The sequence below is a fragment of the Euleptes europaea genome, chromosome 18 (assembly GCF_029931775.1).
Source record: "Euleptes europaea isolate rEulEur1 chromosome 18, rEulEur1.hap1, whole genome shotgun sequence".
NCBI lineage: Eukaryota > Metazoa > Chordata > Lepidosauria > Squamata > Sphaerodactylidae > Euleptes > Euleptes europaea.
This window is the reverse complement of record NC_079329.1, coordinates 21682040-21697036: the sequence shown is the minus strand read 5'-3', so window position 1 is coordinate 21697036 and position 14997 is coordinate 21682040. Positions and strand designations below refer to the sequence as shown.

General features: G+C 45.7%; 1 protein-coding gene across 1 annotated transcript in view; it reads left to right on the top strand.

Moving 5' to 3' along the window:
* Nucleotides 1–3151: 3151 nt before the first annotated feature.
* The window catches only part of CPT1C (carnitine palmitoyltransferase 1C), a 44252-nt gene continuing 32406 nt past the window's right edge, over nucleotides 3152–14997 (top strand). The window contains exon 1 of the mRNA XM_056863912.1: nucleotides 3152–3236. The gene's annotated coding sequence lies outside the window, so the exon portion shown is untranslated. The remainder of the gene's footprint in view (nucleotides 3237–14997) is intronic.

The window sequence follows — 14997 nt, the reverse complement described above, 5'->3', positions numbered from 1 at the left end:
TTTTAATAATGTTGTGTACATTGAACCATCAGACAGCAAAGGTGTAACCATCTCACCTGAATACCTGTATCAGCAGCTAAACAAGAGCAACAGCAAACAGACTGACAACGGCAGGCTTTCAGTCTCCACTGTGATTGCTTTGACCAATGAAGAAGGCCGTTTGGCCGAAACGCGTTTGGTGTGGTCAAAGTTTCATTTTGTGATTTTATGTTTATTTACATTGCGTGTTTACATGAGCATGTTGGTTTGGTAGGCTGTGGCAGGGCCTTATATATGTTATTGATTTTAGCTTCTAATAAATATATACACATATTTTGTATTGACATAACCTTTATAATTCATAACCTTTGGCCTTGGAGGTTGATTTCCGTCTCCATCTACAATGCAGTGTACACTGTATTTTATTTCTATGGGTGAAACACTGGAAGCAGGTGGCACACATCTGCCTGCATGCTGGCTCGAAGGGTCCAGTTTTTGGATGAGTCTGGAGATGGGATTTCCGGATAAGGGATACTCTCCCTGTACCCCAAAATCATAAGAAGAAAGGAAGAAGGAAAGAGTTAGTTTTTATATGCCAACTTTCTCTACCACTTAAGGCAGAATCAAACCGGCTTACAAGCACCTTCCCCTCCCCACAACAGACCCCCTGTGAGGTAGGTGGGGCTGAGAGAGCTGTGACTAGCCCAAGGTCACCCAGCTGGCTTCGTGTGGAGGAGTGGGGAAACAAATCCAGTTCACCAGATTAGCCTCCGCCACTAATGTGGAGGAGTGGGGAATAGAACCCGGTTCTCCAGATCAGACTTCACCGCTCCAAACCACCGCTCTTAACCACTACACCACACGCTGTGTGGGTCTCCCCACTTGGTAGAAAGGGTATGACTGACCCAAGGTGACCCAGCAAGTTTCCACTGCAGAGTGGGGATTCAAACCTGGGTCTCCCAGATCCTAGTCTGACATTCTAACCACTATACCACACTGACTCACTGAAAAGAAATCGAGAGACGGTTACAGACATCTGCCATGTAATGTCAGCTTTGACTCTTATTTGCTCCAGGCAAGCCTGTATCAAGCAAATAAGGGATCCGCAGCTTGGTGGTGCAAAACCTTAACTGAGTGTGACATTTCTTTAGAGCTGCAGCAAAGAACTTTTGAAATATCAAATTAGAAGTGTGCATTTCATGATCTCTCGGAAAGGGTCTTTTCACATCCGGCTGACATAACGCATGTACCTTTTTAATGCTTCCCATAGTATTCCCAGAATCTTCAGCATTTTGTAATCTGAAGAGTAAATGTCACTTGTAGAGTCTTAGGTAAGGCAGGTCCTGTTGGCAGTTGTGCAAGTTCAGAACAAGCCAGTAGTTGTACAGCAGACGGTGCTTTAACAGGCTCAGCAGCGGTGTTGTAACTCAGGTGTTATAATGAATGGGTGTAGAGTGAGGGGTGGTCCATTTTGAGCATGGATCTGTAGATGGTGAGTATCCCAGACTGATTATTCAGCATTTTTTTTTAAAAAAACCCAACCTTATGAGGGTGCAGTAAAGCAGGGGTCCCCAACCTTCTTGAGCCAGCGACACGGCATGATGGGCGCAGCAACAGCATGGCTGCCGCAGGAGGCGGAGCCAGCCACAAAACGGTTGCCACAGCTTAACTTCAGTAACACAGTGCAGATCCTTGTGTTGTGTTGGCAACTGCTACCAAAGAAATATATATTTTTTTTAATCTGCGCAGCCAGCATGGTGTAGCGGTTAGGAGCGATGGACTCTAATCTAGAGAACTGGGTTTGACTCCCCACTCCTCCACATGAAGCCTGCTGGGTGACCTTGGGCTAGTTACAGCTCTGTCCGAACTCTCTCAGCCCCGCCTACCTCATAAGGTGTCTGTTGTGGGGAGAGGAAGGGAAGGAGATTGTCAGCCGGTTTGAGGCTCCTTAAAATAGTAGAGAAAATCGGCATATCAAAACCAACTCTTCTTTTAAAATCTCCAGTCATCAATTAGAAGCCTTGCCGAGCAAAAGCCATACCTGGCCCCACCCACTTCCTGAAAACCCATGGCGGATGCCAGAAAAGGTGTTGGCAGGTGCCATGGCACCCATGGGGACCACGTTGGGGACCCCTGAAGTAAAATATTATAACTGGATGCTCTCGGTTCTGGGATAAAGCGAGCATGACTTTGAGATGGTGGGGAACAAGGATGCTGAGCTCCATCCTGTCATTGTATATTAAGTGGGGCAAAGCCCCCTTGCCTTAGCCTGCCGCACATCTCTCTCACCCATCCCAGAGTGTTCCCCCACCCTCTCTTTTATCCTCCTGCCTTGTGCAGGGTGTGTGTTGAGTGGGTACTTTACCAGCCGCAGCCTCAACCCTACCAAGGAAAACAAGTTCAGCTTGTTTTGAGATGAGAAGGTATTTGAGGAAGAAGAGTTCTGAGAGTACAGTCCCTGGCAGAGGCTTTAGGGAGCAGGTGAGGGTTACTGTTGATGTGGAGAAGATCTAAACCCTTGCCCAGGTAGGAACGGATGTGGAGCTGAAGGATCTGCAGCGCGGTACCCTGTTGCTGGTGATTGTGGTGATGGTCATATATAGTGGGATCTTAGAGGCTGCGAGTGGAATTACTTGGGAGTTTCCTGAGAATTGTCTGTTGGAGGAAATTAAAAAGGATTTAAGGACCACATATCATTGGGCTGCAATTCAGGTTTTGGAGCTCTGTGGAAGAGGCATGGGTGGTCTTAGCCAGAATTGGGAAGGGACCATGAAGCAAGATTTTGGAGTAGCTTCTCTAAACAAAAATAGTCTGTGGATGGGATTAAAAACCCTTAGGTTTTAGGAGATTTTTCTGGCATTCAACTGATCTGTATCTTCGGAAATGGGGTTAGCTAGGGAGAGTTGTGGGGGAAGATGTAACTTTCTGCCAGGGGAGGGGCTGTGGCTCAGTGGTAGAGCATCTGGTTGGCATGCAGAAGGTCCCAGGTTCAATCCCCAGCATCTCCAGTTAAAGGCTGATGGGAAGGTGTCTCAAGGGAAGAAGTCTCAGTGATTTCAAAATTAAATTAATGGGGGAGGGTTTGCAGTCCATCAACTTTGTTTACTAGAGTGTCGTTTTCACTGGCTGGGTCCCAAAGACCTGATACCGGTGGAGTATGTGAACCCATGATAAAGGATCCCTTGCTTCTATATGAACCTGCCGATCAGCAAAGATAATCTACAGAGGTCTGATTCTACATGCACCCACTTTCAAAGGTAAGGGGGGTGGCTGCTCGAGACAGGGCCTTTTCTGTTGTTGCCCCTTGACTTTGGAACTTTCTCCCCATAGGTGCTTTCCCAGTGGCAAGTTTAAATCCAAGTGCAAACATTACTGCCCCCCTCCCCAGACTTTTGGTTCATCCCCTTTTCTTTTTTGGACCTATTATGTTCAGGTTTTTCTTTTTTAAAAAACCTGACCTGCATTTTTTATTCTTATTTCGCTGCTTTCACCACTGTGGGTTTATGTGACGTAGGTTTTACTGCTGAGAGGCAGAAAGGACATAGCGTCATAGTTATGGTCTAAAGATCTTGGTGCTAGTGGGAGGATCACTCCTTCTGGAGCCAAAATAATATCTCCCTCCTTTTTCTGATCCCTAAGCGCTCTTGAAATATGCTTGCTTCCTCATTCTTGAATGAGAGAGAGGTTTATGAGGATAACAGCTGATACTTTTCTTTCCTTGAATGAATGAAACGAATGAAACGCCGAACATAAGTTACTGAAAGAGTTTCAGGCTACACAAAAAAATGTGAAGGAAAAATGTTGGCTGATGTCGGGCTGAAAGCAAAGACTGAGTTCCTAGCGACTAAGGAGAGGAGCTATATCCCAGTTACTCCATACCTGTCTAAAGCCCTTGTCTTTCTTTAGTGCTCCTTCCCATCTTGGCACAAAATAGTCTTAAATTCTGCAAGGACTGGGTGTGGGGCAGGGCAATTTCATTGGAACAAAACAAGGGGAGGGATATTTGGGGTGGGGATGGAGATTTGCAGCCTTTATCCTGTGCTGTGAATTTGAGCTGTTTGGTCGGTGCCAGCTGCAGGGTTTGGGTTAGTAAATCAGCCGTTTCTTTGCTGCATCGACACTTTTAACGCTGCGCTAACCGCTGCAAGTTATAGATGATGAAGCCTTTGTGGGAAGAGTGGTAACATTCAGTGGACTAGAAGATGGAATTGGGAGAGTCTGTCACGCCGGGATTCTTGGAAAAGGAAGCGGAGCTTTGGTTGTTTAGAGGGATCGGGAACTACAAGAGCGGAGTCCAAGGATTTTGGATTCATTTTGAGCGGGAAATGCCACTTTTGGGGCCTGAGGAGATGGTGCTGTAAGCCAGCCTCCTCCAAGCTCTCTTTGTACTGAGCTTGCCGTGAACCAGCGTGGTGTAGTGGTTTGGAGTGGTGGACTCTGATCTGAAGAACCAGGTTTGATTCCCCACTCCTCCACATGAGCAGCAGACTCTAATCTGGTGAACCAGGTTGGTTTCCCCACTCCTCCACATGAAACCTGCTTGGTGACCTGGGGCTAGTCACAATTCTCATTGAACTGTCTCAGCCCCAGCTGCCTCACAAGGTGCCTGTTGTGGGGAGGGGAAGGGAAAGAGATTGTAAGCCAGTTTGATTCTCCTTTAAAGGTAGAGAAAATTGGGATATAAAAACCAACTCTTCATTTTCTTCTTCTTCATCTTTATCATCCTCTTCTTCATCTTTTTCATCTGAGTTGATGCTCAGTTTGCAAACTGTCTTTCTCTTGCCAGTGGAAAGTCCTGGGGTGGGGGAACAAGAGCTTGTGCAATCTAGCTACAGTTGCTTGACGTTTCACCTATATTCCTGTGCTTCTCCCTTCCCTGGTAATTATGGAAGGCCTGAGGGTGTCAGCAAAGACAGGGTGTGTGCATGCGTGTGTGTGAGCTATTCACCTCGTTGCATCTGGGGTTTAGCAGCTTCCTATTATGACATGTGACTTGAGGCATCCTGTCAAGTTTTCAACAAAGATGGTCCACCAATGGAGGGCCAGTATGCTTCATTTCTTTATTTATGCTTGCAGAACAATTGGTCATAAGCAAATTTAGGGGGAAAAACAAGGTGCATAATTATAAATGATACAGTTACATTATGAGACATCATTGTTATTGTTGAATGCCATAGACAGGAATTTTGCCACTTCAAGAGTCACATGAGGATCGACATCAGCTAACCATAAGAACATAACAAAGATCATGCTGGATCAGACCAAGGCCCATCAAGTCCAGCAGTCTGTTCACACAGTGGCCAACAGGTGCTTCTCGGAAGCCCCCAAACAAGACGACTGCAGCAGCACCATCCTGCCTGTGTTCCACAGCACCTAATATAACAGCCATGCTCCTCTGATACCAGAGAAAATAGGTATGCATCATGACTAGTATCCATTTTAACTAGTAGCCATGGATATCCCTCTCCTCTATGAACATGTCCAATCCCCTCTTAATGCCTTCCAAGTTGGCAGCCATCACCACATCCTGGGGCAGGGAGTTTCACAATTCAACTATGTGTGAAGAAATACTTCCTTCTATCTGTTTTGAATCTCTCACCCTCCAGCTTCAGCAGATGACCCTGCGTTCTGGTATTATGAGAGCGGGAGAAAAGTTTCTCCCTGTCCACTCTCTCCATACCATGCATAAACCATTTAGCTACAATCTCCACCTCTGGAGCTGGGGGTCCCTTTTTGAATGTACATTGTGATCCACTTATCTCGAGCAGTAGCATATTTGTTGCAGTCAATAAAGAAATGCCAAATCATGTCTATTTTTCCAGGTTTGCAATCACAAAGCCTCTCAAGGACCGACTTATTTTTTCCAGATATCGGGCCTGGGGGTAAGAACATTCTGATCCCTTCATCAATCAGGCTATGTAATAAACCTGGCATCCCCTAGTGGTAAGGGTTTCAAATGCATTTGGAGCAATGTAAGGCCATCCATTGTGTGGCTGGGGATGGGGGGGCGGGGTGGATAAGGAATGTGTGTGATTCTGGAAGATTCCCCCTTAGGGACAATAAACTGATGGCCCCTGGTAAATTTCCCTTTCCCTCTCCCAACCCAGATTGAATCCAAACCATTTGAAAGCAAATCACATGACCCTCCCAACTCCCTTGGCCCCAGGTGACCAGGGGGTACCTCAGGTTTTGTCCCCCGAGAGCACCCGCCTTCAGCGTCTCTTCTCACTCTGAAAATGCTAAACGAAACTGGAATCTTATTAAACAGGGGGATGATTTATGGGGTCTTCTCCACTTGTCCAATTGTGCTTGAGACAATTTGCAAGATACCGCAACGAAAATGTAAAATCTTTACAAAGGCCGTAGATCAAGGAAGTCCTACATCTCGGCCCCAACTGAAATCAGCCCCTGCTGTCTGGGTGGATCAGCACCTGCTGTCCATGGACAGCATCTCCTGTAGAAGATGTCAATTTCGTTGCCCGTCAACAGGCCAGAGAAGTGCCAAGCTTAATGCACCCAGCACAGCTATGAAAGGATCTTCTTACACTTAAAAAAATAGAAATATATTATGGGGGAGGATTGAAAAAAATTCTCCCCCTCCCTGCACTTCTCCCAGGCTCTGTCAGTCAATGCCCTGGAGCTGCCCATCAGGGTGGGGAACAACTCTAATCCTATACCAGCTGAAGAGGCCAGAGGAGGAAGAAGAGTTGGTTTTTATATACCCCACTTTTCTCTACCTTTAAGGAGACTCAAAGTGGCTTACTATCGCCTTCCCTTCCCCTCCCCACAACAGACACCTTGTGAGGTAGGTGGGGCTGAGAAAGTTCCGAGAGAACTGTGACTGGCCCAAGGTCACCCAGCAGGTTTCATGTGGAGGAGGGGGGAATCGAACCCGGTCCTCCAGATTAGAATCCGCCACTCTTAACCACTACACCACGCTGGCCTAGAAAACAAAGGGAAAGAGCAAAAATTTTAATCAATTTAGAGGGATCCTGCTTGAAATCATGACAATGTACGGTACCTTACATAGTTTTATATCATTATCACTTTGTATAAATGAAAGCAAACAGCATGGTATCAGCCTATCTGTGAACGGCCAATTCTAACCAGCTGCTAGTCCCTTTCAAAGAATCCTGATGTCCGGCCTCTAAAATATATGGAAATTAATTACCTATGTATGCCAAATGCCTTTGACTATCCTTGCCTTAAGGCATAAGCTATTGGCAACTTTTAGAATAGATTCAACTTCTGTATCTCATGGAGGAGAGGTCTGTCAAGGGCTACCAGCCATGGTGGCTACAGGGAGGCTTCATATCCAGTGACAACAAACCTCTGAATGCCACTTCTGGGAGGCGTCTTGGCATCTCTGCCCTGTTTGTTGGCCTTTTAGAGTAGCCTGTTATTCACTGTGTGAAACAGGGTGATGATCTAGATGGACCACTGGCCTGACCAAACAGGGCAGGGCACTTCTTATGGTTTCTAGATATGTCATTATTTGAGCGGGCGTTCTCTGCTGTCTTAGATAGCAGCAACTTTATTAAGGGGTCTGACTTAGTAGAGGATTGTCTTATGTAGTGAATTAAAGACTGTGATCAAGACCAGGGCTTCTTAAACGTTTTCCATTCGTGACCCCTTTTCGCCCGAGAAATTTTTACGCGACCCCGGGTATATAAGTATATAATATAGGTATACAAAGCAAACTTTTACTGATAATCATAAAGAAAAAATTAAAACACTTCTTTGGTATACATATAATTTTACAATTTATTAAAGACGAAAGCAAATCTGCATACTAATCTGCATACTATTGCCAAATTTTTCATGACCCCCAGATTCAGTTACCACAGTTTAAGAAGCTTTGGTCTAGAGAAGGCAGCAGCCCTCAAGGATATAAGAACTGGACCATCCCTTTAAAGGTTATAGGTGACTCTGGAAAACCATGCTCAGTTCCCTTTGGTTTTTAAGCATTTTATTACTGTTTTAAGCGGAGGAAGAGCACATGCTATTAAAAAATAATCACTACCATAGACCTTAAGACGTCAAACTCCCCCTCTTGACTGCTCCTTCAGTAGGCTGCTGCCCACAGGAGTATTTCCTTGCAGGACAAGTATGCCAATTGCTAAGCTGGCAATTTGTGTGCTTTGGCTTTCCAGCCCGTGAGTTTGTGTGTGTGTGTGTGTGTGTGTGTGTGTGTGTGTGTGTGTTAAGTGCCGTCAAATTGTTTCCAACTCATGGCGACCCTATGAATCAATGTCCTCCAAAGTGTCCTAACCCTAACAGCCTTGCTCAGATCCTGCAAATTGAGGGCTGTGGCTTCCTTTATTGAGTCAGTCCATCTCTTGTTGGGTCTTCCTCCTTTCCTGCTGCCCTCAGCTTTTCCTAGCATGACTGTCTTTTCCAGTGACTCTTGTCTTCTCAGAGTATGTCCAAATACGACAGGAAAACACTGTGTGCCAATGGGCCTAGTGTTGCATCCATATAGATGGAACAGTCCTGTCTGCAAGCCAACATGGTGATAGTGTCTCTAAACCCTACTGCAATATCATGTTTTTTTGTGTTGTGCTTCCTGATCAGCTACTCTCGTTGATCAGAATGGTATCCAAAAGAACTCTTACATCGTGGAGACTTGCCTTATTTTATTTAGGTATTTATACTTTTCTCCCCAACAGGGTCCCAAAGCAGCTTACAACATCGTTCTCCCCTTCTCCATTTTATCCTCACAACAACCCCACGAGGTAGGTTAGGCTGAGAATGCATGGCTGGCCCAGTGAGCTTCCATGGCAGGGTGGGGATCTGAGCCACCCAGATTTCCCTGTCTAAAACCTAAACCAGTTAGGATCTCTTTCTGCCCTTTGTCAGTGGGCAAGAGTTAATCCAGGTGATAAGAAGATCTTGTCAAAGTTTGGAACAATATGAGGCCCAAAGGCATTTTCTGTGGTGGGGAACCAAGAGGGCTGCCATCCCAAGCAAAGGTGTTTGGGTCTCTCTAGCACTCTTATGCTCCATTTCCCCTCCCAGAAAACCCAGGAGTCCTGTCTCACCATTTTCACTCACCTTAACCCTACAGCCATGCAGCAAATCTTAACTATTTTTAAACCTTCCGGTGGTGCAGGCTGAGTTCAAGGCAACAATATTTGCTTATGTCAGAGGGGGGAAAAACCTACAACACATCAGTTTCTTCCTTTATGTTCTAGCCCAGCTGCATCCGGTCCTTGGCAGGCAGTGCATGGCAGATGTTAACCAATTAACATCACGCTTTTATGCTCTTGTGGTTTTTACAGCACATGTTGAGATGCGACTGCTTCTGGGGTGCAGAGCAACCGAGCATACAAGAATGAGGACTAAGAAAGGAATGTGGTTAATTCTTTGCATAGCACTCTCTGCTTACGATAACACTGTAATGCAGATTCTTATTTATTTCTGCTTATTTTTTTAAACTTCTCTCCCTCTTTTCATTTTCGTGGCAACCCACACAGCTTATCATTAGGGTTGCCAGGTCCCTCTTGGCAACCGACGGGATGTTTTTTGGGGCGGAGCCTGAGGAGGGCAGGGTTTGGGGAGGGGAGGGACTTCAATGCCATAGAGTCCAATTCCCAAAGCTGCCATTTTCTCCAGGTGAACTGATCTCTATCGGCTGGAGATCAGTTGTAATAGCAGGAGATTACCAGCTATTACCTGGAGGTTGGCAACCCTACTTATCACATCATTCTTCCATCCTTCATCACAATAATTACCCCGTGGGGTAGGTTGAGCTGAGAGATTGTGGCAGGCCCAAAGTCGTCCAGTGACGCTTCCGTGGCAGTACTGAGATGAGCATCTCTGAACCTGTTGATTGAACAGCTGAATGTGTGTGAGAATAACAACAAGGTTGCATCATACCTTTGTAGGGGAGGGATCCAGGTCAAAGAGTGCCAACTTTTACCCAGTTGGGATCTGTCCAGGACAGATGTGTTCACACCCTGACTTGAAGGTGAAAGTGCATTTTATCTCATACTGGGCTGATCACCGGTCTTCATGTTTTGCTGGGTTTAGAGGTTGCTTTTGTTCCTTATCATTGCCACTCCGGTGGCAAGCCCCTGCTGTGCCTTCTTCAGGGTCTACAGCATTCTCTACAGGTACTTTCCCTTCTCAAGGGTAGGATGCCACTCAGCCCAAGCTGACCATAGAATCATAGAGTTGGAAGGGGCCATACAGGCTATCTAGTCCAACCCCCTGCTTAAAGCGGGATCAGCCTAGAGCATCCCTGACAAGTGCTTGTCCAGCTGCTGCTTAAAATCTGTCAGTGAGGGGGAGCTCACCACCTCCCTAGGGAGCTGATTCTACTGTCGAACATGTAAAAATAATTTCCCTAATATCCCTAATAAATTGCAGGTACCTTTCCGCCTGCAATTTAAATCCATTATTGCACGTCCTATCCTCTGCTGCCAACAGGAAAAGCTCCCTGCCCTCCTCTAAATGATAGCCCTTCAAATACTTAAAGAGAGCAATCATGTCCCCCCTCAACCATGCTCTTCTCCAGACTAAATGAGGTGTAAGATTTTCAGCACAAGTATGTGCTGCTGCTGTAGTAAGAATTCTGATAAAAGGTTCATACAAAGGCAAAGTCAAGAGAGAGCTGGGCCCAGGATCCTACAACAGGACATACTCCAAGCAGACAGGTAAACCTCTTTTTGATGCCTGCATTTTCCACCCCAGTATGTTCTGCTAAATGGGAAAAGATAACCCCTTTGTCCCTGACTCAGGGGCAGTTTAATGGCTTAAAACGGGATCAACTTCATGCATGGAAATCCATATAATGACAATCAACACAAATAACAGGGAGAATGGGACACGCTCGCCATGACTGTCTCAGGAGTGAATTTCTCTCGTTGCTGTGCCAAGGCAATTGAGACCAGCTTCTGGGTTGGCTGGCTGCTCCTTTGGGGGCCCAGCTATCAGCCTGTTAAATCACATGCAGTGGTAGCCGGGAAGATCGAGCTGGTCTTGGACTCCATGTAGAGGTCCTTCAAGCTTTTGGTCCCTGGGAAATTCATCTTCCGTGCCAAGGCCCATTTGTGGCCCAAGATTTCATGGCTGCCATGATAGCCACGGGCTGTCCTCATATATCATGGTCCTTATGAAGTCAGCCTGTCATTCACGCCATCTTGTGTTTTTTGTACTGACTTGGAATTGTATGGTTCAGTGAGGAAAGTTTCTTTGACCACCCATGGTTTATCTTGGACTAGCCATGACTGGGTGATGTTCAGACTGCTGCTGTCTTGTAATCTTGGCTAGGAACGATGAATCTATTAAAATGGTCTGGCCCCGTAGGCCAGAGGTTCCCAAACTGTGCTCGGTGGAGCACTTGGCGCTCCGCGAAACATCTCCTGGTGCTCCATGAAGAGACTGGAAAGAAAAAATACTACTGTCATTCGGTTTAGTGTATAGGTGCAAGGTGAAAATTGGTGCTCCGTGACGAATTTCTCTCCTGAAAAGTGCTCCGTGACTCAAAAAGTTTGGGAACCTCTGCTGTAGGCTAATGGAGCCAGATGGATTCTTTCAAGCCTTTAGGGAGTTTCCTACTGACATCGCTGAAGCTCCTGTCACAGCCTTGGCTAATCAGAGATGAGTAATAATAATGATAATCATGATAAATATCAAGGCAGGGCGGTTCACAACACAGAATAAAATAAATTAATAATATATAAAAACTATAACAATAGGTATACATTAAAAAGTGTAACCACAGCTCTAAAACATGGGTAGTTGACGTGGATGCTTCTAAGCATTCTTTCCATAATCTTGGAGCCCCATTTGGTTCCCTGGAAGAAGAAGGCGATCCTAGAGTGGTAATTCATGCAGAGACATAATACGCAGCCTCCTCTGAGCCTCCTCTGAGTAGGCAGCTAACCTTCTGTGCTGCTGCGCTTGAATCGGTCCCTAGCTTCATTGAGCCGGTCACAGCTGAGGCAGCAACACAACGAAATTACCTGCTACTCGAGCCAGGCCGACGTGGCCGTTATTGGGACAGAAGGTTGGGAGCCTGGGTTCGAATTCCCCCTTTCCGGCATTGGTGACTGTGGGCCAATTTTGCTATTGCTCAGCCTAACATCAACCCCACCTTACAAAGTTGTTATGAGAGTCAGCTGGGGTGTGGGAAGCCATGGACGCCACCCTGAACTCCTTGAGAGAACGGTGAGATAATAAAGATACCAGAGCAGTGAATCAATCGTGGATATCAGTATGCTTGCCTTATAAGAGCTGCCAATTAATTAATTGACTTGTTGCGCACTGTCTGGACACGAATGGAGCAGAGGAAGGAGCCGCAAAGCATTTTTAAAAAATGTATCTCCTACATCCCGAGCAATACTGGTGCTCAAAGCAGCAAACGAACTGCAAAGACAACATGAATCACCATATCTAATGGCAAAGTGACTGGCCCTTGTGTGAAGGATGAAAGCAGCAAAACCAGTCCCATAACAGAGAAAGGTCCGCACCTACGCCAGCAACTCCTCAGGTATGCAGAAAGACATGACTTTGAAAATTAACCAAAAGGGGGGAAATGTGGCCCCAAACTTGTGTTGGATCAAAATAGCCTCTTCCTTAAAAGAGAAGTCCCGTGGCACTTTAAAGACAAGCACAATTTATTCCTGCATAATCTCTCCTGAGACAGAGCTCATTTCCACAGGTGCGTTCTTCACAGAGGAAGAATGTCTCTGACTCATGAAAGCCTCATGCTGGAATACATTTTGTTCGTCAAGAGCCAGCGGGGTGTAGTGGTTAAGAGCGGTGGACGCTAATCTGGAGAACCGGGTTTGATTCCCCACTCCTCCACATGAGCGGCGGACTCTAATCTGGTGAGCCGGGTTGGTTTCCCCACTCCTCCACATGAAGCCAGCTGGGTGACCTTGGGCTAGTCACAGTTCTCTCTGAATTCTCTCAGCCCTGGCTACCTGACGAGGGGTCTGTTGTGGGGAGAGGAAGGGAAGGAGATTGTATGATGGTTTGATTCTTCTTTTTTTAAAAAAATAATTTTTATTTATTTTTAAAAGGGTACAGAAAAAGAAAAGGGGAAAAGACAGATGGGGAAATTTTGGCATTTCATTTTGTCCGTGCCCAAGATAACCCGTCCGTCAACTCATTCTTCCCCCCAATATAAGATCTCTTATAGGAATACAACATTGGACTGATATTCACAACTCAATAATACTTCGTTTCTATTCTATAAAAGTATTATAGAATGAACCTCTACTAATAGCTGTATCTGTATTTCCATTTTATAAAACTAGCCCCGTTATTATACATGCAATAATCATATCTATTTAAAATAACTTTTAAACATGGTTTTATCGTGCGTATCTATCAAAAAATGATTGACATCGCTGCTTGTGGTCGTCAATCAACTTTCTTCGGAGCAGATTTGTTAGTCTCGACATAGTTGCACACTCATGTACTTTTGTAATCCATTCTGATAATTCTGGGATGTTCTTAGCTTTCCAGTACTTCGCAAATAAAATTCTGGCCACCGTTGTCGCGCATTGGAAAACTTCTCTGTGGATGGGTTTTATCTGAGTTGGAGTTATCCGGTTTGATTCTCCTTAAAAGATAAAGTCAGCATATAAAAACCAACTTCTTCTACTAGTCTTTAGGGTGCTGCCGGACTCCTATTTAATTTTTCAGCGGCAGCCTAAACACCTCTGGAAGTCATTCGCTTGCATACCGTTTGTCTAAAGGCCCATTTGATTGTCCAATGTCATCCAGTCACTTTCAAGAGCGAGTGGGGATTTTAACCTAGTGTCTCCCTGATCTGCACTCTTTCAACTGTTACATCGCACTGGCTACCTTAGAGGTCTGTTTGAGTCAATGGCTGTATTAGAGTTCTCTGGGAAGGTTTCAAATGGCCAGAAGAACTAGGCACGGAAGCTCCTGCCTTTCCTAATTGGCGGTGCTCCATCACAGGTAACTGTGCCAAGCTTTCTTTCCCAGCATCTCAATCGCTCCAGTTGTGTGGGAGGCCTCCCAGAGATGTTGTCTTCTGTACTGGCATTTGCTGTGAAGCGTTGCAATCTAGTTTGGGGATCTCTTGGAGCTCACCCCAGCAACACCGTGCAATAAACGCTCCGAATCTCAGCATTCCTTCTGATAATTCTGTGCAGGCGGAGAGCTGTACAGCACAGAGTGGTGGGAAGCGGTCAGGAGGTGGGCCTGTAAACAGGAAGAAGACAGAATCCAGAAATCTTGTGTGTGTGTGTGTGTGTATGTGTTAAGTGCAATCAAGTCGCTTCTGATTTATGGCAACCCTATTGATTAGTGTCCTCCAAAATGTCCTATCATGAACAGCCTTGTTCAGGTCTTGCAGACTGAGGGCCGTGGCTTCCTTTATAAAGTCAGTCTATCTCATGTTGGGTCTTCATAGAATCAGATTTGGAAGGGACCACCAGGGTCATCTAGTCCAACCCCCTGCGCAATGCAGGAATCTCACAATACCTCCCCCACACACCCCCAGTGACCCCTACTCCATGCTCCTCTTTTCCTGCTGCCTTCAACTTTTCTTAGCATTATTGCTTTTACCTGTGAGTCTTATCTTCTTACAATGTGACCAAAGTACGTGGACCTCAGTTTAGTCATTGTAGCTTCTAGGGAAAGTTCAGGCTTGATTTGATCTAGAACCCACTTAGTTGTCTTTTTAGCGGTCCATGGTATCCATAAAACTTTCCTCTGAAACCACATTTCAAAGGAATCAACTTTCTTCCTGTCTACTTCCTTCATTTTCCAGCGTTCACACCCATACATAGTAATGGGGAATATGATGGCATGACTTGATCTTGGTCGCGAATGACTCATACTTACACTTTAGAATCTTTTCTAGCTCCTTCATGGCTGCCCTTCCCAGTCTCAATCTCCTTCTGATTACTGTCTAGTCACAGCTGACTTATGGCGACCCTGTAGGGTTTTCAAGACAAGAGACCTTCGAAGGTGGTTTGCCATTGCCTGCCGGCTGCCTCCACATGGGCTGAGAGAGTTCCGAGAGAACCGTGA